General features: G+C 41.8%; 1 long non-coding RNA gene across 1 annotated transcript in view; it reads left to right on the plus strand.

The window, feature by feature from the left end:
- The window catches only part of LOC142740747 (uncharacterized), a 34,474-nt gene extending 28,265 nt beyond the window's left edge, over positions 1-6,209 (plus strand). Inside the window, exon 4 of the long non-coding RNA XR_012880870.1 lies at positions 2,770-6,209. This is a non-coding gene — a long non-coding RNA (uncharacterized LOC142740747). The remainder of the gene's footprint in view (positions 1-2,769) is intronic.
- The last annotated feature ends 16,500 nt before the right edge of the window (positions 6,210-22,709 follow it).

Here is a 22,709-nt window from a genome sequence, read left to right on the forward strand (position 1 = left end):
TTATTTCCTTCACTGTAGTTATCAGAGTGTGTTATCTGTGGTGTTACATAGAACTGCAGTTCAAATCTACTACATTATCTGCACTGTGTATATATGTGCCTGTGTGGGTATATATGGGTCTGTATGCGTATGTGTCTTTGTGCTTCTATATATGTGCCTTTTATGTATTTGTATATGTTTCTGTCTGTGAATTTATGTGTGTGTGTGTGTGTCTGTATGGTTATGTATTTAACTTTTACGTATTTATATACCAGAATGTGTGTGTATATATATTTGCCTGTTTGTCTAAATATCTGCCTTTATGTATGTACAGTATATACTTACCAGTATGTGCATGTCTATATATATATATATATATATATATATATATGGTTATTTTTGGGTTTGTGAAGGGCAGCAATAGAGAGTCCGCCACAGGGCGCCATCCAACCTAAGACCAGCCCTGCACACACCCCCTTGTAGATACTGCCACACAGCCCCCCCCCCCCCCCCGTAGATATTGTGACACTCCCCCTAGTAGATACGCAGATACAATTGATTATTATGGCAGAGCAGGAAACTATCCAGTCCTTGCTCTGTCATTCACTCCTCCTGGAGCGGCATTCCCTGCCAGAGCGTTGCCGAAGCTCTGGCCGGGTATTCTGATCCTAGAGGGAGCCCTTGACATCCCTGTCCATATATGGATAGTGACATCCGGGGCTTCTGCAGGGGCGGAATCCCCGGCCACAGCGTCGGCAAGGTTCTGGCAGGGGATTCCGCTCTGGGAGGAGTGAATGGCAGAGCAGGGAATAGATAGTTTCCTGCTCTGCCATAATAATCTATTGTGCTATCGCAATTGAATATGACAGTCGCCGGGACACGTCCGGGAGAGTAATTTGCCTGGACAGTCCCGGCAAATTTGGGACTGTTGGCAACTATACACGCGCTGTCCGGCCTGCCGACCCCCAACTTCCATCCTAGTTGCACCCAGGGCACATGCCCCATCTGCCCCCCTAACTACGCCCCTGGCTAGCCATATAAGGAGAGATTACAGAAGACTGAGACATGTGTAGCATTACTGAGGACCTTGAATGTTAGGGTAAGACATTTAAACTGAATTCTGAGGAGATGGGTAAGGCTTCGTTCACATCTGCGTTAGGGCTCCTTTACGACGTTCCGTCTGAGCTTTCCGTCGGAACGGCGCTCTGACAGACACAAACGGAAACCATAGGTTTCTGTTTCCATCACCATTGATTTCAATGTTGAAGGATCCATTCAATGGTGATGGATCCGTAGTAGTCTACGCTATTGATTCCGCCAAAACTACGGAACCCTTGCACAACGGAGACAAACGGAAACCATTGGCACCGGATCCGGCACCATTCAAATCAACCTCTGGTTACCGTTTGTGTCTGTCAGGGCTCCGTTCCAATTGAAAGCTCCGACGGAACGTCGGAACAGAGCCCTAGCGCAGATATGAATGAAGCCTTACCAGTGAAGTGACTGGCAGAGAGAAGTGGTATCAGTGGAATAGTTAGTAAGAAAGAGAAGTCTGGCAGCTGCGTTCATAATAGATTGCAGTGTAGCCATCCTTTTCAAAGGGAGACCAGTAGGTATAAATGATAAATTATGATATAAGTAAAAAAAAATAGTAAAATAATATAGAAAAGCAACATTATCATAAAACTACCAATATGCAACTAATATTCAAATACTATGCAGAATATTTGTTACATGCCACATGTGCATTAAACATATTTGGGTTTTCCAGCCTTATGTAAATGAGGTATTATCATTGAATAATTAAAACTAATTAAACTTCCTAAGATATATTTTGCTTTAGTACCTCATCATTTTCAAGATCTCTACTTGTGATCAGTGAATGAAAACAAATATGTATTTAGGGTCCTGAATGCCATCCTGATCTCATTTTGCTTATATCTTAGCATAGAGTTGTAAAAAATCCTATCTAATGACGGTATGAGTATTTCTCCCGTCCTTGACTCCAGGCTGAAAGCTCTTATCTACATTAAGGGTTTGTCCACATGTAACGGAATTGCTGTGTATTTTCCGTCCAGAATTGCGGACGGAAAATACGCAGAGGAATATAGTAGCAACAAAGTAGGTGTGATTTAACAAATGTTATCCACACGTTGCAGAAAAATTCCATCCAGAAATTCACTAGCGGTGCGTGATTTTATTTCTGCAGTATGTAAATTATTGCTACGGAAAGTGGACTGATTTCCTGCCTTTTTTCCCCATAGAAATCAATGAGGAACAACAATTTTGCAGCAAATTTTGCTGCAGAACTGCGGCACAATTTCCTACAGGGGGTGGAAATGATATCACAGGAAGAAGAAATATCATCCAGCCCTTGAAAAAATGCACCAAAAATCTGCAATATATACAGCAGTAAAAAACACATGAAGTGGTATGTATTTTCAGCAGCGGATTGTCTGCTAATTGATGGATAAATGCTGCAAAAAATTTCCACAGAAAATCTGTTACGTGTGGACAAGCTCTAAAACATTTTTAGAAATTGCATTTGTGAGTAGGAAATTAGGGAATATATACGCCATAGAGGGGGTCCACTGCTCGTGACCCCCCTCTATGACCCAAAAAGACTGCTGCACTGGAAATGCATGGCTGGAGACGGCTTCCCCCAGCGATAACAGCTCATCATTACAGGTTGGATGAGTAGTATATCAAGGCGCTACATTGCATTTATACAGTACATCTGGTTAAAACTATACACATTGTAATATTTTATCTCTTCACTCACTTCTTCAGGATTTGAAAATTCCTCCTGAAGAAGATGATGGACCACTGCGTAGAATGATATTATTCCACTTCCTACTACATGAAATCACTGCTATCTCTTCTTGTTCCAGGAGGATCATAATGTTGTTTGGCGAGTCCAGCCGTAATACTTTTAACTGAATGTATTCACGTGTTATATATAAAGCAGTGCTCACACCGAATAGTCACACAGCCTGCTGCAGTTCTTAACTACAAGTGTTTTTTTGGGATCGTATTTTTGGATTAGACCTTGTATATGACAAATGTTCCATTTTTGTATTCTTTGGTTGTTCCTCATTAAAATATGGCAAGTAGTTTTGGAGGAATATGCCAGGGCATAGCGCGGATGACTCACTTTGTGACCGATCATTGACCTTGATGAGGAAAGTGGCAGTGTAGTCTACAAATATGTTCGCTAGCTTTCATGCAATTAAATAATGTACAAGCAATTACTGTAGATAATATTACATCCCATTTCTCTCTCTGTGCCTCTATTTACACTTTATATTCAGATAATTTCTGCTACTAATTAAAAAAGAAAAAAAAAAGCGGATTCATATGTAGCGCAGTCAATATATATCTATAGAATGCTATCGTTTTGTTATGTCTCCAAATCTGCATCGAAAATCCATTGATTTCCATCCTTTCTGAGGTAGTGACATACACACAAATCTCAACGCTGTGAGTGTTATGTCTGCCTGCGGTATTGTTTTTGTGAAACTTACGCAATGTTCGTTGCAACGTTCGCATCGCGCTGTGAGGAAGGAATCCTTAGCATTCATAAGCTGCTGCAACACCCACACACCTATACCCTCCAGCTGCCAATTGACAGCTTTCTTCTGATGCACAGTAATAGGGAAAAGGTAGCAATGGCCCGAAGGCCCCTCTGCCACATAAGACACCAATATCATAAATGCCACATGGCAGATGGGGGTCTCTGTTACAATCTTTGCATTGGGGCCCAAGAGCTTCATGTTGTGCCTTTGACACTGTAAATGAAGACTGACTTTGTCGCTTTACAAAAAAAAAAAAAGCAAAAGAATGCAATTGTGAACCTAAGTTATGCAACAAAAAGAAAACATTTCGTATTCAAAGTTATATATTATACTACAGTTCAGTCTCCCATAATTTTTAAGTTTAGATGACCACTTTTAGTCCAAGGGCAGTTGGGGTTATCCAACTACTCATCTTGTAGCATATGGGAGATAGCACACTTGTCATGATCCTGCTTTATCCCATGTTGTATTTTATTTTTTAAGCAAGATGGCAGAATTGCTGTTAATCTACACTTGTAGAGTGGGCACACTAGTGAAACTGATGTGGATACAATGATATTACTGTAGCTTATAACATTTTATGTATACAGGGAGAACTCCCGAAAGCACTATACTGGCAAAAGTACTATTTAACATTTTCTGTAGAGAAGAATTGAACGTAAAGTTGTTAGTAATAGTTGATTTTTTTTTTGGACTGGTAAAGTAAATTAATGCAGGTGATGTGATTTTTATGTGATCGGGGGATGTTGCCATTTTAAGTCTGCTAGATATAGTTCAGTCAGTAAGAACTTCAGCTAAGAATTGGGGCGTAGCTATAGGGGGTGCAAAAGTGGCAATCACACCTGGGCCCTGGTACAGATGGGAGCAAAAGGCCCCTATATCACATAGGAAGACACCAGTATGACAAATGCCCCATGGTCCGTGAAGGGCACAGTTACATAATTTGCATTGGACACCTGGAACTTCAAGTTACACCACTGGCTATGACAGTCGTCTACTCAATATGAAGGGCAACAAGTGTTATGATATAGCAGAAATCTACAACTCAGCTTTACTGTAAATCCAAGAGTCATAGTGGAGGAGGAGCAGGAAAGGGGAAACCATACCAATAACTGTTAGCCACTCTGATCTTATGATCCTACCGTCAGTTTTAAGACGGCAGACCTTCAGTGGTCAGCTTTCTAATTTCTTTTAAACCACCATAATTTAGCCTTACTGTTACCTTGCCGGCGCACACTTCCAATGCCCTACTTTAAAATGCCCTACTTCAAAAATCAGTCATATTGACCTTCTGATATATTATAGATACATATCACATTGATGAAATCTGTGTTTGTGCCCCCTTTCGTACAGTTTAAATCAATTGCTGTTTCTTTAGATTGATGTGTCAGATTTTCAGTAACAATCTCTGAGCAGTACCAAAGTAGGCCCAAGATCAGGCTTCACCAATGTGATAAGTATCTACGACATTTGAGAAAATCATTAAAGGTGAAATCCAATCCTAAGAGCCTCGGTTCCTGTCTCATGTACTGATGAGGGCTGTTCTGATAAAAAGTGACCTAAAAGCCTATCCCTTTATAAAAACAAGAAAACACATTACATGACGTACAGTTGGATACTATTTATTGTCTGTAAGCAGCTATTGCGGAGGGGAGAGGTTGACAGTTTCGCCCTCATGATCACTGGGGTTGTCTGGTTAGGATGTCTGTTGAAGCTCAATCCTCATGGTCTTATACTGAATTTTATACTGGGCTTAAACATGTTGGCGAATTGCACTTGTTTTGGTGGTATTGTTGGCAATCTAATGTTGATTGTGGAATCCTGACTGTCCCCCGAGACATATTTGGGGGACGGACAAGAATTGGGCATTTTGGATTTTCAAGCTTAATCTTTTAGGGCTAGTTCACACACAGTTTTTTCACTCCGTTTTTGACACGGAAACCGTGTCGGAAATCGTCTACCATTGATTTCAATAGGAAGCGGAGGCATTTTTGCCTGCGAGCGGAAAAAACCGCTCAAAGGGGAAAAAAAAAGTGTCGTGCTCTTTCTTCCAACGTTTCCATCTCTGGCCTCCCATTGACATCAATGGGAGGCAGAGAAATAATTTTTCGCCTGCGGAAAGTGAAGGCAGGTCAAAATCGGCCTCAAAATTCCTAAAGGAAAAAGAAATGAAGGTAGTGCTAAAGGAATTTTGAGGCAGATTTTTCTGCCTGCAAAAAAGATAAGAATTGTTTGCTTATTCCCTGAAGTAAAGAGGTTTATGGCTAGATAGTTTTATGGCTAATTGCCGAATAAGGGTTTAAGAGCCACAGCATCTTATGAGGTAAAGTGAAGATCTGCTGAGCAGTCCTCCCAATGGCAATAGATAATGGAAGTGAAGGGCTCCCAGCATTGGGACGCCCATCACACGAAATCAGCTAGATGCTGGGGGCCCTGCTCATTGACAAGTCGGCAAAGTTTAACAAATGAATATACCAAAATATATTGTCTTAAATATGTACACGGGACATACAAAAGTTGCTCCAATAAATATTATAACAAGAAAAACTATTTCTTTCTTGATGTACATGAGTGCAATAGCAATGTGATCTACCATATCTGTATGTCTGGATGTTAAGTGTTATTAAGAAAAACTGAATGATTGATATTAACTAATCGGACCAACAAATTGAAAACAAATCAATAAAGGTCATTTTAAAGAATCCTCCTCTTTGGTGTCTGTTTTTCTAGGTTACCAAGCAGTGTGACACGGATTTCACTGTTAGATAAAAGGGTTCATTTACTCAGGACCTTTGATGTAATGGAAGCTTTTCATACATCTGTTTGTGTAAGAGGTCACCATTTCCTGCTTTCCATGACATGAAATATGGTATTTCTACTGTGCTCCTAGCTGATGCTAAAGTTCAATGCACGTCCAGCAGCTGCCAGTGAAGCTTTAAGTGATGATGCAAATTATGACTGGAAAAACAAAAGTATGACAGGTTCAGGTTTTCTGAGATATGCTACGTGCGATTTACCTCAGCATTCACTGTTACTATGAAAGTGGCAGTATGTAGTCTGATGCTAAGGACTCGGAGCATACGTGCGATTTACCTCAGCATTCACTGTAAGGGTATGTTCACACGCAGTGTTTTCAGACATAATTCGGGCGTTTTATGCCTCGAATTATGCCTGAAAAAACGGCTCCATTATTATGCCTGCTTGCAGTGGGTTTTACGGTGTTCTGTTCCCACGAGGTGTCATTTTATGTGTCGCTGTAAAAAGACGGCGTGTAAAAATACACCCGCGAAAAAGAAGTGCATGAAACTTCTTGGGACGTTTTATGAGGCGTTTTTCATTGATTCCATTGAAAAACAGCTCTAATAACGTTTGTAAAATGGGCAGCGAAAAACGCGAGTTGCTACAAAAACGTCTGAAAATCAGGAGCTGTTTTCGCCTGAAAACAGCTCCGTATTTTCAGACGTTTTTGGTCACCACTGCATGTGAACGTACCTTCACTATGAAAGTGGCAGTATGTAGTCTGTTGCTTAGGAACAGCTGTCAAACTTTTCAGTGGCCAACAGCAAATCGCAACTAAACCAAACGCAAACTGTAATCCCTCAATGACCAGGCCTGTTTGGGCCTTAAATGGTCACTAACATTTCAACAAACTTTGCATAAGTCAATAATACAGGCACATATAAGAAACTTTGTAATATAGCTAATTAGAGAAAAATGTCTCTTCTCCACTTATCGAGCCTCCCTCTCCCCTATAGGGTATGTTCACACGGGCTATTTTCAGCTGTTTTTCGGGCCGTAAACGTCCCAGAAAACAGCTGAAAAATCGGAAGCAGAACGCCTACAGACAGCTGGCCATTGATTTCAATCGGATATACCTTGGTTTGTTCCGATGGGGCGTTATTTTACACCTCATTTTCAAATAACGGCGTGAAAAAGATGCCCCGTAAAAAGAAGTGCATGTCACTCCTTGAGCCGTTTTTGGAGCCTTTTTTCATTGACTCAATAGAAAAACAGCTTCAAAATTGACCGCAAAAAAAAGCGCAATTTAGGCCTTATTTACACAAACGTGTGCGTTTTGTGCGCGCAAAAAAATGCTGCGTTTTTTGCACGTTGCAGTTCCGTGTGTCATCAGTGTTTGCTGCGTGGCTGTGTGATTTTCACGCATATGCCATCCTTAGAAAATGCGGTTTTGAGGTTTAGAAAAAGAAATGAAGGTAGTGCTTTTATTTTTTCCATAATTTCTTTATCTACTGTTGTGCGAATCACGCGCGACACACGGAAGTGCTTCCGTGTGCTGTGCGTGATTTTCACGCACCCATTGACTGCAATGGGTGCCTGATGCGCGAAAAACGGCCAAGTATAGGACAGTATAGTTTTTCGCAGCGGACACACGCTGCGTGAAAATCACGGAATGTCTAAACGGCCTCATTGACTAACATAGGTCCGAGCAACGCGCGTGATTTTCACGCGCGTATCACGGACGTTAAACACGTTTGTGTGAATAAGGCCTAAGATTAAAAAACAGCTGAAAGTCAGGAGCTGTTTTCCCTTGAAAACAGCTCTGTATTTTCAGTCGTATTTTGTTAAGCGTGTGAACATACCCTAAGGGTATGTTCACACGTGCGCGTCCGTTACAGCTGAAATTACGGAGTTATTTTCAGGCGAAAACAGCTCCTGAATTTCAGACGTAATGGCAAGTGCAGGCGTTTTCCGCGGCGTCCATTACGGACGTAATTGGAGCTGTTTTTCTATGGAGTCAATGGAAAACGGCTCCAATTACGTCCCAAGAAGTGACATGCACTTCTCTGACGCGGGCATCTTTTTTACGCGCCATCTTTTGACAACGGTGCGTAAAAGAAATGACCGTCTGCACAGTACATCGTAAAACCCATTCAAATGAATGGGCAGATGTTTGCCGACGCTTTCAAGCAGTATTTTCGGCCGTAATTCCACGCGTATAACGCCTGAATTATGTCCGTAAATAGTGTGTGTGAACATACCCTAAGGCTGGGTTCACACACCCTATTTACGGACGTAATTCGGGCATTTTAGCCTCGAAATACGTCCAAAAATACGGCTCCAAAGCGTCGGCAAACATCTGCCCATTCATTTGAATGGGCTTTATGATGTTCTGTGCAGATGGGCTTTTTTTTACGCGCCGCTGTCAAAGAAGTGCCTGTCACTTCTTGAGACGTAATTGGAGCCGTGTTCCCTTGACTCCATGGTAAAACAGCTCCAATTACGTCCGTAATGGACGCTGCGAAAAAACAGTAATTTCAGCCGTAACGGAGGCTGCCGTGTGAACATACCCTTACTGTTCACTCACTCTCAGTTTACTGCATTTTCTGTCTCCTCAAGAAGAGACGGACAATCAATTATAGCTGCCCTCAGAAGTCTATAGAGAGTGGAAGGGGAGGAGGATAGCAGGAGCAGAGAGAGTGAGACTCAGAGACACACAGACGCTGCTGCGGATTCTAGAAAGTGTTAGGCTGGGTTCACACGACCTATTTTCATACGTAATGGAGGCGTTTTACGCCTCTAATTACGTCTGAAAAAAGGCTCCAATACGTTGGCAAACATCTGCCCATTACTTTCAATGGGCTTTACGATGTACTGTTCTGACGACCTGTCATTTTACGCGTCGCTGTCAAAAGACGGTGCGTAAAATTACAGCCTCGTCAAAAGAAGTGCAGGACTCTTCTTGGGACGTAATTGGAGCCGTTTTTCATTGACTCCAATGAAGAACAGCTCCAAATTACGTCCGTAAAAGACGCCCCGCAAAACGCGAGTACATGCAATTACGTCTGAAATTCAGGAGCTGTTTTCTCCTGAAAACAGCTCTGTAATTTCAGACATAATTGCAGTTATCGTGTGCACATACCCTTATATCTCACCCCAGTTCAGGATTCACAGTGCTACGGAGACCATGTAAATATGGTGTTTCGGACCATATTTTTCAATGTATTTATGCTAGAAAACTGGCATGAATACATGGATAAATTTGCCCCAGTATATCTACATCAGTTACATGTCCTGCGATACCATTCTGTGTCCAATATGAGGGCAATCATAATAGAAGTATGGAGAAAGGATTACAGTATTCCATTGTATAGCAGTCAGATTCGCCCCCTGCTTGCAGGTGGATGTGACATAATAAAATAGCTACAACGGGATGTGAAGTTGCTACATAATGAAATCACATTTAGGGTATGTGCACACGACAACGCCAAATACGTCTGAAATTACGGAGCTGTTTTCGGGAGAAAACAGCTCCTGAATTTCAGAAGTTTTTACAAGTTCACGCGTTTTTCGCGGCGTTCATTACGGACGTAATTGGAGCTGTTTTTCAATGGAGTCAATAAAAAACGGCTCCAATTACGTTCCAAGAAGTGTCCTGCACTTCTTTGACGCGGGCGTAATTTTACGCGCCGTCTTTTGACAGCGACGCGTAAAATTACAGCTCGTCTGCACAGAACATCGTAAGACCCATTGCAAGCAATGGGCAGATGTTTGCCGACGTATTGGAGTCCTCTTTTCAGGCGTAATTCGATGAGTAAAACGCCTCCATTATGTCTGAAAAGAGGTCGTGTGAACATACCCTTAATGTTGCCGTAGAAATTTTTAAATTAAAGGATTCATTAAAGATAATCTACTTAATGTTCTCTTCGTTTGTAATGTACATGAATAGGGGCTATTAGCCTGTTTACAGCATAGCCCCTCATGGTAACACGGCGCCCCCCCTTTTTTCCTTCAGTTCTTTTTATGGTCATTAATTAAAAGGTCATTTGGTTTAACCCTCTTTTTCCCCTATTTTTATTTGGTACTTACCTGTATGAGGTCAAGTTCTGGTCAGTGGTGCCCCACCCACTTGGTCTTGGCACGCACAGGTTCTGGAAAATGCCTATGTGGCGGGAAAATCTGGTGTTTTCATTGGTTCCCTTTGGTAAAAAGGCAGTAATTTTGAATATATATTCCCAGGTTTTGGAGTGGTCTGCTGCCCGTCCGAGTTGGATGAAGAAGAGGAACATCATCGCCCCGCCCCCCTCCCTTTTATTGTCGCGGTATCTTGTTAGTGGGGGGATAGTCGCCCAGTTTATGGGTGGACAAGGTCATGAATTATTGGTAGAATATTTATTGGTTTTTAATATTTATTAAAATATTTGGTATTTATTACAAGTTTAATATTTATTTATTCTATTTATTATGTAACCTGTCGTGGAAATCAATGGCTCAAAATATATTAGACTGAAATTTATACGAGTCCAAAGAGACTCTCAGGCCAGGCTCCATTATTCAGCATCCTAATCAGGATATTTCACCGATATATATCGAGAGAGGAGAAGAAAACACACAGACGCTGCTGATATGCTCAAAATACTCCTCTGAAGGTTTATTTCCAAGCTCAAACTATAATACTGAAATTCAGAAGGGGTGTAGGCTTGAGGTTAACCAATCAGAGACAATGTGACAATATTTGTTATTCAGTACAAAGCAGATCATAACGTACATCCCAGATACATCATTATAATTCTTCACACATAAGGTTTTCAGGTGGCCTTATCTCTCTTGGGCAGAATGTTCCCGTGGAGATGGGGGAGACCTTCCCACACGCATACTTGCCACCCTCCCTTCTCACTCCCTGTTCCTTCTCTGCAAACTTCGTATGGGAGCCAAGGTCAAAGATAAAACATACGAAATCAACATTACTTGTATTAAAGGAACAATGACTTTCCTATTCACTACAAAAGAACCAAGATGGGAACTCCAGACAAGATGGCTGCTGCACGAAACGAAACCATTTAAACATTATTATAATCACTTTCACATAATACATATCTTAGTAATTCGGCATCCTGGTTGATAATTCATAATGTAATTTCATACAGAGAATATAAGCAAATAAACCATCCTTCACAAACCCCCCTTTTTCTCATATTAAATTACAGAAATTATGTATTATGATTATAAAACTCAAACAATATAGCAATAGGGCCACAACTAATATGATGCCATCACCAATGTCCGGTTTGGGTATGGGGTCCCACCAGTGTATTGACAAGTCCTGTACATCATCGTCCTCTTCTTCTCCTGTCTTCTGATTAAAACACTTGATACTGCTGACGGATTCACTCAGGTCTTTGGTCTTTACTTTGAGCTTTGCTGATGTCATCAGGACTTGGTTTGGTCCTTCTCATCTTTCAGACACCGTCTCTTTTAGTATACGTCACCGGGCTGTACACAGCACCTCATGCTGTGAGCCTGGAGTGAGATCCCACGTAGGCGGATTGGTGGAGTTTTATTGTGACTACCACAAACCCTCCGCATCTGTCCTCTTCCTCCGGTAAGTTACTTGTCTGGGCGGCTGCTTGGAATTGTGACACTGCCGTCAGTTCATGACAAATGTGTTGTATTGGCTCCGGCTGCGCCTGCCGCACCTCAGTGATGGAGTTCATCGTATTAAAAGTCTTTTAGTTCATATTTAGTGGCACTTGCCGGGGACACTCAACCCTTGTCAATTGTTAAAATAAATGCTAATCTGGTGATAATATCTACGTAATATAAGAGTTGTTCTAAATACATACAATAATAATGTCAGGCCCTTAAACTAAACCAAGCAAACAACTTTATATAAGAAAAATGTCTCTGTTCCAATGGACATGGCACCTAGAAGATGTGTGATTACTGGGTACATTTCATTTGCACTTGGTGTCACTCTTTTCAGCAGGATTTGTACCTTGATCTGAACTGATTGCCTGGAACATCTCCAACTCACAAAAATATACACAGATGCCACATGTTTATCTGACAAATGTCGCAAACCAATTTTTCTTACTCTAATTTGTATTGCATGGGAAGGCCTCTCAAGGTCGGTTCTCTTTGTGGGAGGCGGGTATGATAAGGTTGGCACCGGTCTGCCAGGACTGTTCTGTAGGCAAATCAAAGAGCTCTAACAGAATTTAGCAGCAACAGCTGTAAAGCCTGGGACATACCAATTAGATCTTACCAAATCGATCCTTGCAGTCTTGGGGCATATGTGAGGTCATCAATACAAGGGCTATCAAGAGTGCCTGGGTGCTACCGGTTCACCTTCCCTTATCCGTCCACATTCTGTTAGAATCTGGTTCTCACGCCTTCCGCTCCCAGTTGGACTCTTCCTGTGGAGAACAAGCTTTTTCATTGTATAATCATTAATTGATCTTAATCAAATAATTAATTTGAAAAAAAAAACATTAACAAAAAACATCTTTACATCAAACGTTCACATTGAGCAATAACTAGAAGTGATACATGCAAACTTATTTTTCTTCTTTATATATACACTAGCGTTCAAAAGTTTGGGGTCACCCAGACAATTTTGTGTTTTCCATGAAAACTCACACTTATATTTATCAAATGAGTTGCAAAATATAGTCAAGACATTGACAAGGTTAGAAATAATGATTTTTATTTGAAATAATAATTTTCTCCTTCAAACTTTGCTTTCGTCAAAGAATGCTCCATTTGCAGCAATTACAGCATTGCAGACCTTTGGCATTCTAGCTGTTAACTTGCTCAGGTAATCGGGAGAAATTTCACCCCATGCTTCCAGAAGCCCCTCCCACAAGTTGGATTGGCTTGATGGGCACTTCTTGCGTACCATACGGTCAAGCTGCTCCCACAACAGCTCCATGGGGTTGAGATCTGGTGACTGCGCTGGCCACTCCATTACAGATAGATTCCCAGCTGCCTGCTTCTTCCCTAAATAGTTCGTGTATAATTTGGAGGTGTGCTTTGGCTTATTGTCCTGTTGTAGGATGAAATTTGCTCCAATCAAGCGCTGTCCACAGGGTATGGCATGGCATTGCAAGATGGAGTGATAGCCTTCCGTGTTCAAAATCCCTTTTACCTTGTACAAATCTCCAACTTTACCAGCACCAAAGCAACCCCAGACCATCACATTACCTCCACCATGCTTGACAGATGATGTCAGGCACTCTTCCAGCATCTTTTTCAGTTGTTCTGCGTCTCACAAATGTTCTTCTGTGTGATCCAAACACCTCAAACTTCGATTCGTCTGTCCATAACACTTTTTTCCAATCTTCCTCTGTCCAATGTCTGTGTGCTTTTGCCCATATTAATATTTTCCTTTTATTAGCCAGTCTCAGATATGGCTTTTTCTTTGCCACTCTGCCCTGAAGGCCAGCATCCCGGAGTCGCCTCTTCACTGTAGACGTTGACACTGGCGTTTTGCGGGTACTATTTAATGAAGCTGCCAGTTGAGGACCTCTGAGGCGTCTATTTCTCAAACTAGAGACTCTAATGTACTTGTCTTGTTGCTCAGTTGTGCAGCGGGTCCTCCCGCTTCTCTTCCTACTCTGGTTAGAGCCTGTTTATGCTGTCCTCTGAAGGGAGTAGTACACACCATTGTAGGAAATCTTCATTTTATTGGCAATTTCTCGCATGGAATAGCCTTCATTTCTAAGAACAAGAATAGACTGTCGAGTTTCACATGAAAGCTCTCTTTTTATAGCCATTTTGAGAGTTTAATTGAACCCACAAATGTAATGCTCCAGATTCTCAACTAGCTCAAAGGAAGGTCAGTTTTATAGCTCCTCTAAACAGCAAAACGGTTTACAGCGGTGCTAACATAATTGCACAAGGGTTTTCAAGTGTTTTCTAATCATCCATTAGCCTTCTAACACAGTTAGCAAACACAATGTACCATTAGAACACTGGAGTGATGGTTGCTGGAAATGGGCCTCTATACACCTATGTAGATATTGCATTAAAAACCAGACGTTTGCACCTAGAATAGTCATTTAGCACATTAACAAAACTGTGCTTTTCTTTCAAAAATAAGGAAACTTCTAAGTGACCCTAAACTTTTGAACGGTAGTGTGTGTATATATATATATATATATATATATATATATATACATATATATATATATATATATATATATATATACACTGCACAAAATGTTACTTTCACAATAGCAACAACAAAAAATAAATAAATAAAAATGTTTTCAAATGGGAATATTCCGCTTCTGTACCTTTATCGGACGCCTCCAATAGTCCAATGCTAAGGCTGATCCAGAACTTTACATATACTTAACCTCAGTATTTAATATTCCCACAACAGTTCTTAAATACAGTTATTAAACAAACTAACTTTGGGATAACATCTCGAGAACTGCTGACATCTTATCATTGTACAAACACCAGCTCAATACTTGGTATAACACTGTTCCCCTGTCACTTACACACAACGTCTGCAGTGGGGAAGATACCGGCCGGGCTTCAGGCCCCCCTGAGAACAGGTCTACACACACGAGCGCATTGTCATACACTTCTACCTCGGGTAGTTGTATGTTCTGCAGTCGCTGGGACGGGTAATCTGGCCAGGCTTCATTTTTCACAGGTACCTTTGCTGTTTTACCTATGTCATGCCGTGCGCACATCATGCCGGCTGCTACAAACCTAGCGGTGGCATTATTGTATCCAGGGACATGCCAATTTACTGACATCTGGCTGCACATTCTCTTGTTGTCAGTTCTGTCTTCTCTTGCTCTCTCAATTGGCTTACCCGATGATCCAATAAAGTTCCTACTACCAATGGGCCCATAATTGTCGGCGATGCCAAAAGCGTATCTAGAGTCAGTGTAAATGTCGGCCATCTTACCTTCTGCCAGGTTACAGCCTCAGCGAGCACCTCCAGCTCTGCTCCTTGAGATGAACAAGAAGGTGGGAGTGGTTTCTGGATGATTTACCTTGTGCCTCGTATCCTGTCTTGTACATACTGTATGATGAAATATCTCTTCATTACAAATTTACATTGGAAACCCATGTCACATATAGATAGAACATTTCAAAAGGGTGGAGTTTTATTTTTCCACATTCATCTGATGATCCAGAACACTTGTAAATCCCACCCCACCAAGTCCTGTAAATACCTGATTAATACAAAAACAAACAAAATATGTTACTGAAATCTGGCATAAAATAAACAATGTTCAGACAATTTTTTTGTTTTGCCTTCTCCCCCATCCAAATCTGTAAAGACTCATCTGTGGGTGACGTCACCTCGCCTCCTGTGTAAATTTGCTGGAGGGGGATGGTCTTTTACACAATACCTCATATTGGGTGGAGCCTACAGCACAGCATACCCAGTGCCATATTCACCGTTCTGGAAAGATCTGGAACCATCTACACAGAAATACCTCAAAATGTAGATTACTGTCATACACATTTAATCTGGATTACTCATTGGGGTCTCATACACATTTTGTAGACCTCCTAGAACCAAATTCATTAATTCAAAACAAAATAAAACACAAAACAAAACTACCTGATCAGTGCCTTCACCATTCCCTCCTATTTGGACTCTGCAAAAGTAATGTAGCAGGGTTCAAAACTACAGGTCAACATAATAAGGACAGGCACTCTATCTGGGGGGCACTAGTTTAACCCCCTGTAATACACAACAGCCTGGAACAAAAAAAAATGACTTTCTCCAGACAAAAATACATTTTATCTTTAAAATGACTTGCAACCATTTACCTGTAAAAAATCTCACATTTTCAAAAATAACATTTAGGCAGCACCATAGCACGTGCCTCATGTGTGAAAACAAAAACAAAACAATTGTAATTAGTTATTCAATAACACAGAAAATAATATATCTGGTAATATTAATTACTGCAAACCAATAAACTATACATAAGAATAGGGAACAGTGGGGGCACATACATTTTCAAGACCCCGTATCTCACAATATCTGTATTTTAATTTACTTGAATAAACATCAAAATATTCCAACATTAAATCTTATCGCATCATAACACATAAATATGCAGTGTAACTTTTATCTTTTTACAGACAGATCCAGCTTGGTGTAGTTACAGACGACAGCGCATGCGCAAAGATAAGACACATTCCATTAAGAAGTGGAACTGATTTTAACCCCATACACAAAACACTAAGAATTTTAGACATTACTGCTGTTAAAGATAAGAACATACAATATAGATCTGCTTTATTGTGGCCACTAGTTTCACACATGTTACATTACACACGTCTCACACATCAGACAGATGTCACATCACACTTGTTCACATTACACTCCCCCCGTTCTGACCCACGTTAGTCACTGCAATGTACCCGGCTTCTCCGTTTTCTTCACTCTTCCAATTAAAATTTACACCTGTATTCAAATTGTTCTTTCTCACATCAACTTACTTGTAACCACCTGTAATCACTTACTTTGTCCATTTAACTTCTCAACTTTCCACAACCCATTCTCTTTATCACATGCAAACATCCATCTTACAGCTGCCAGCCTCTTCAACAATTTTTTTACAGTGTGTTATTTTGCCTTCACATACTTTACAATTAAAGCCCCAGCTCCTTTTGCTCATTCTACTATAATGATGGCCGGGACCCGTGCCCCAAAGCATTTTTGCCTCACTTCCTCCTGACCCCAAGCTCGGAGAGCAGTAGGGTGATTTCCGGTAAATCCCCCACCTCCAGGCAAACTGGCCACGTTTGCCGACAGATATCTCAGACCAGTCTATCTCCTAGACTGTCTTACCAATACGATATCAAAAGTCGTTCCTCCAGATATTCTAGCAGTAGGATCCCCTTTCCTCTGATCCCTCACTGTATTGAACATCAAGAACAGACAAAATGCTGCCAATCAAAAATTGCAAGAGCAAATTCTTCAACACAATCGACATTCATGAACCTCCATTGATTCAAGCAGGAGTTGGTCACATTCATTTATGCAGAACACTTGCTGCCGGGGTGTGTCTATCGGTTCATACAGCCTGTGATGTATCATATATCCCAAACTCTTTCCTCTAGCACTTTGCAATGGTTTCACATGCAAATTATATTTGGTAACTGTAATGATGGGGGTAGGGAAACAGACAAGTGAGCCCTAATCTACCCGCCACTCAGTCCCTGCCAACTTGCAACGACCCGCCCTAGGCGACGGGGTACAATTGGGCGACGGTCCCTACGCTCAATAAGTGCATGACAGATAAACAGACAAGGGTACACAGAAGCTAAGGGAACTGGGGCAGTTGCCCACGGCAACACCGTGAGCAACAGAGTGGTGAACGAGCCGAGTCAAACCAGTAGTGTAAGAGGTACCAAACGCAGAGCAGGAGAGTAGTGAACAAGCCGAGTCAAACCAGGAGTGTACGAGGTACCAAACGCAGAGCAGGAGAGTAGTCAGTAAGCCAGGGTCAATATGAAGCAGGGTCAAATAGTTCAGAAGCTGCAGCAGGGCCAGGAAACCAAACGAGAAGAATCACAAGCAAGGAGGCACAGGAAAGGCAGGTATAAATAGACCGAGGGCGGGAGCTAGCTCCGTCTGGCCAGGCTGTGATAGGCTCTCCCACTCCTAAGCCTGCCATCCTGAGTGGTGGAAGATGGAGTCAGTCTCACAGACATAGAAGCAGGTGCAGACTGATTACCTATGGGCGTTGACACAGAAGCTGTGCCTGGCAGATCCTTTACAGTAACATATATGTAATCCTCCCCGCTCAGCCGTTCACTCTGTGGGTTGTAGTTTAGGGGCCTGTTATGTATGTTGGTGATTTCTTTAGGGGCTCTGGGTCTGAGCCAATACCAATGTCCTTCACTGTAATTACTACTACGACACAGGTGGCACCTGGGGTAAGTGTCAGGGTCATTCATTGAATACAGGATGTTATATTACAACGGTATTCAATCCAGCAGTCTGATGTTATTCTACTACAGACTTAATTACTTGGATTTTATTTTACATCAAAGTGTATATGCCGGATTATCATGTGCTAGAAATCAGTCTGTACTGATTCCCACCTTATGCCAGTCTGGCAATGCATACAACTGGTTTAAGGACCCTTACACACAATATCACTTGCTGGTCTAATACAGTATTCAAAGTTTTCCCTGTTGCACTGGATTCTCCATTATCAGGACTTAACCATTGAAGCCCCTGTGGTACTACAGGATATTACTCACAACTATCCAATTTTTCTCTCACCTACAAACAGTCAGTACCTCCCAACTATAATCCCAGACAAACGGGTAACAGAACAACTATTAATCCTCAACAATTTTACACAACTAAATAACAAATGACACTACAACAAAGCAACAAGCACAATTTTTTTCCGCACTGTCCAGACTACAATCTTTTCATTTCAAATACTTCACATGTGAGTTACGACTTCTCTCCACCATGCGCTACGTCACTGCATTCCAAAGGGTGGGGTCTTACACTTCTCACAATTTTTTATGGTTAACAATGTAATTGCTGGCAAAAATTCTCTCATGTCTTTCATATCAACAGTTTAAGATCACGTACACACCTGCAATCCTTCACCACACAAAAAGCTTCAACATACCTTTTTTGGATCCATCTTTCAACCCACTGCTGAATAAGGGGCCACGTCCAGAAGATGTGACGTCTGACAGCTAGATTCCAAGGCTTACGCAATACATGTGTGAATGGTGTAAGAATAAGCTCCTTACCTACCGCGGTTTTTTGTAATTCACAGATGCAAAGCCAGACCTCTCCAGTGACAGCTTATCAGACGTGCAATCTCCCAGGTTTTATCAGCACCATTACTGTCGTGGAAATCAATGGCTCAAAATATACTAGACTGAAATTTATACGAGTCCAAACATACTCTCAGGCCAGGCCCCATTATTCAGCATCCTAATCAGGATATTTCACCGATATATATCGAGAGAGGAGAAGAAAACACACAGACGCTGCTGATATGCTCAAAATACTCCTCTGAAGGTTTATTTCCAAGCTCAAACTATAATACTGAAATTCAGAAGGGGTGTAGGCTTGAGGTTAACCAATCAGAGACAATGTGACAATATTTGTTATTCAGTACAAAGCAGATCATAACGTACATCCCAGATACATCATTATAATTCTTCACACATCAGGTTTGCAGGTGGCCTTATCTCTCTTGGGCAGAATGTTCCCGTGGAGATGGGGGAGACCTTCCCACACGCATACTTGCCACCCTCCCTTCTCACTCCCTGTTCCTTCTCTGCAAACTTCGTATGGGAGCCAAGGTCAAAGATAAAACATACAAAATCAACATTACTTGTATTAAAGGAACAATGACTTTCCTATTCACTACAAAAGAACCAAGATGGGAACTCCAGACAAGATGGCTGCTGCACGAAACTAAATAATTGTAACATTATTATAATCACTTTCACATAATACCTATCTTAGTAATTCGGCATCCTGCTTGATAATTCATAATGTAATTTCATACAGAGAATATAAGCAAATAAACCATTCTTCACAAACCCCTTAATAAATACCGCGACCATTTTATTCCATCTGCATTGTCTCTTGGTCTTTATTTATTAATTACGTTTTTAGTATGTGTGTTTGGAAGGTTGGGTGGCGCTTGTGTTACCATGATGTTAGTTTTACTGTGCCTCTGAAAGCAGTATAAGCTAATAATGTGGCCCTTGTACAAAAAGGCCATTCATTCCTGTTCTTTGTACTGTGTTGGATGTGGCTACAGTGAAAAGTCTCTTGAAAATTTGATGTCTCTGGTACCGATTCTGTACAACTTATGAACTGTGGTGCATAGGAGCTTCAGTAAGTACTATATCATTACAACACAGAACTGAGCAGTTTAAAAATAACAGCCCCCCCCCCTCCAGTTGATATGTGAGTCATAGCTGATAATAGGTGTCTATTGATTTCTTGTGTCTATAGTATTGCAGCTGGAATCAAATGGTGTGCCAGTTCATGTAAACTCTGCTGCACGAATCGTCTACCTCTAACATTCCTCTATTTCCGACCCGTCAGACGGTCCACTGGCTGCTCATCACACGAAGAATACAATTCACAATCCTCACACTAATCTACGAAGCCCTATCCAATTCTACTCCATCCTATATTTCTCTAATTCACATGCCAACCCACACGCAACCTCCACTCCGCTAAAGACAACCCCCTACCACTCTAATTACCTCCTCCCACTCTCACCTACAACACTTATCTCGTATCTCCTCTCTTCTGGGACTCCCTTCCTCACTCCAATTGACATTCTGTAACATGTAAAACATATTATTTCTGACAAGTGTATAACCTGAGGTGTTGCTTTTTTTTTTTTTTTTTTTTTAAAGAGAAGTGGGCTTTTTTTCAGCAGAAAAAAATCTGTCCTGTAAAAAAAAAAACATGAAATTAATGGGAGACAGTTTTGTGACTTTTTTTATGCCAAGTCAGACGATGAAAAAGCACCCAAAAAAAACCTTGTGTGAACGCGCTCTAATATTCTATAGCTGCTTACTCTTTTCCCTGGCCTCATATCTATTCCCTATTTATTTTAGATTGTCTGGGCAGGGCTCCTACTAAATGTATCTTTCAAACAATTGTTTTGTTTGTTTGCAATCGTATTGATCTGTAATTTTTACAATGTGTTACCTCAAAATTATGCTATGTAAAGTTTGATATGTAGATGATAAATAATAAAATGGATAGCAGTAAGGGGGGGATTTACATGAGCGTGTGCGTTTTTGCACACGCAAAAAACGCGGCGTTTTGCATGCGCAAAAGGCACTTAACAGCTCCGTGTGTCATCACATAGGATGTGCGGCTGCGTGATTTTCGTGCAGCCGCCATCATTATGACACTCCATTTGGATGTTTGGAAACAGAAAAGCACGTGGTGCTTTTTTGTTTGCAAACATACTTTTGACTGCTGTTGAGCGAATCACGCGCGTCCCACGGAAGTGCTTCCGTGTGGTGCGCATGATTTTCACGCACCCATTGACTTCAATGGGTGCGTGATGCGCGAAAAACGCAGAAATAGGACCTGTTGTGAGTTTTACGCAGCGGACAAACGCTGCGCAAAAATCACTGACAGTCTGCACTGCCCCATAGACTAATAAATCACGCGCGTTGCACGGACGTATATCACGTTCATGTAAATCCGCCCTAACTCTGTAGCACATTTTGTCTCACACTAAGGCCTCATTTACACGAGCGTGTGCGTTTTGCGCACGCAAAAAAATGCAGCGTTTTGCGTGCGCAAAAGGCACTTGACAGCTCCGTGTGTCATCAGTGTATGATGCGCGGCTGCGTGATTTTCGCGCAGCCGCCATCATAGAGATGAGGCTAGTCGACGTCAGTCACTGTCCAGGGTGCTGAAAGAGTTAACTGATCGGCAGGAACTCTTTCAGCACCCTCGACAGTGAATTCCGATCACCATATCGAGTAACCTGTTTAAAAAAAAGAGGTTCGTACTTACCGAGAACTTCCCGGCCGTTGCCTTGGTGACGCGTCCTTGGTGACGCGCCTCTCTTGACATCTGGCCCCACCTCCCTGGATGACGCGGCAGTCCATGTGAGCGCTGCAGCCTGTGCTTGGCTTGTGATTGGCTGCAGCTGTCACTTGGACTGAATTGTCATCCCGGGAGGTCAGACTGGAGGAAGAAGCCGGGAGTTATCGGTAAGTCAGAACTTTTTTTTTTTTTACACGTTCACGTATATTGGGATCGGAAGTCACTGTCCAGGGTGCTGAACCAGTTTAACTCTTTCAGCACCCTGAACAGTGACTGTCTCCTGCCGGGTTCGGTCAAAACGAGTTCGGCCGAACCCGGTGAAGTTCGGTTCGCTCATCTCTAAGACACTCCGTTCGGATGTTTGTAAACAGAAAAGCACGTGGTGCTTTTCTGTTTACATTCAGTTTGACAGCTCTTGCGCGAATCACGCAGTTCGCACGGAAGTGCTTCCGTGCGGCATGCATGGTTTTCACGCACCCATTGACTTCAATGGGTGCGTGATGCGCGAAAAACGCACGATTATAGAACATGTCGTGAGTTTTACGCAACGCACTCGCGCTGCGCAAAATTCACGCATTGTCTGCACTGCCCCATAGAGTAATATAGGTGCGTACGGCACGCGTGAAAAGCACGAGCGTCGCACGCGCGTATATTACGCTCGTGTAAATGAGGCCTAAATCCACTACGCTCATGTTTTTCTTCAAGACTTCGGTTGTGTTTAGAAAAACCAAAATGTCACATAGTACAATAATACATGCAAGAAACCAGGAACGGGCATAGACATCAGAGTGACCCTGTGCAAGAACAGTATATAGGGGCCCCTTGCCCTCTAATAGCTCATTATAACCCCTAAT

This window comes from Rhinoderma darwinii, chromosome 2 (genome assembly GCF_050947455.1).
Source record: "Rhinoderma darwinii isolate aRhiDar2 chromosome 2, aRhiDar2.hap1, whole genome shotgun sequence".
NCBI lineage: Eukaryota > Metazoa > Chordata > Amphibia > Anura > Rhinodermatidae > Rhinoderma > Rhinoderma darwinii.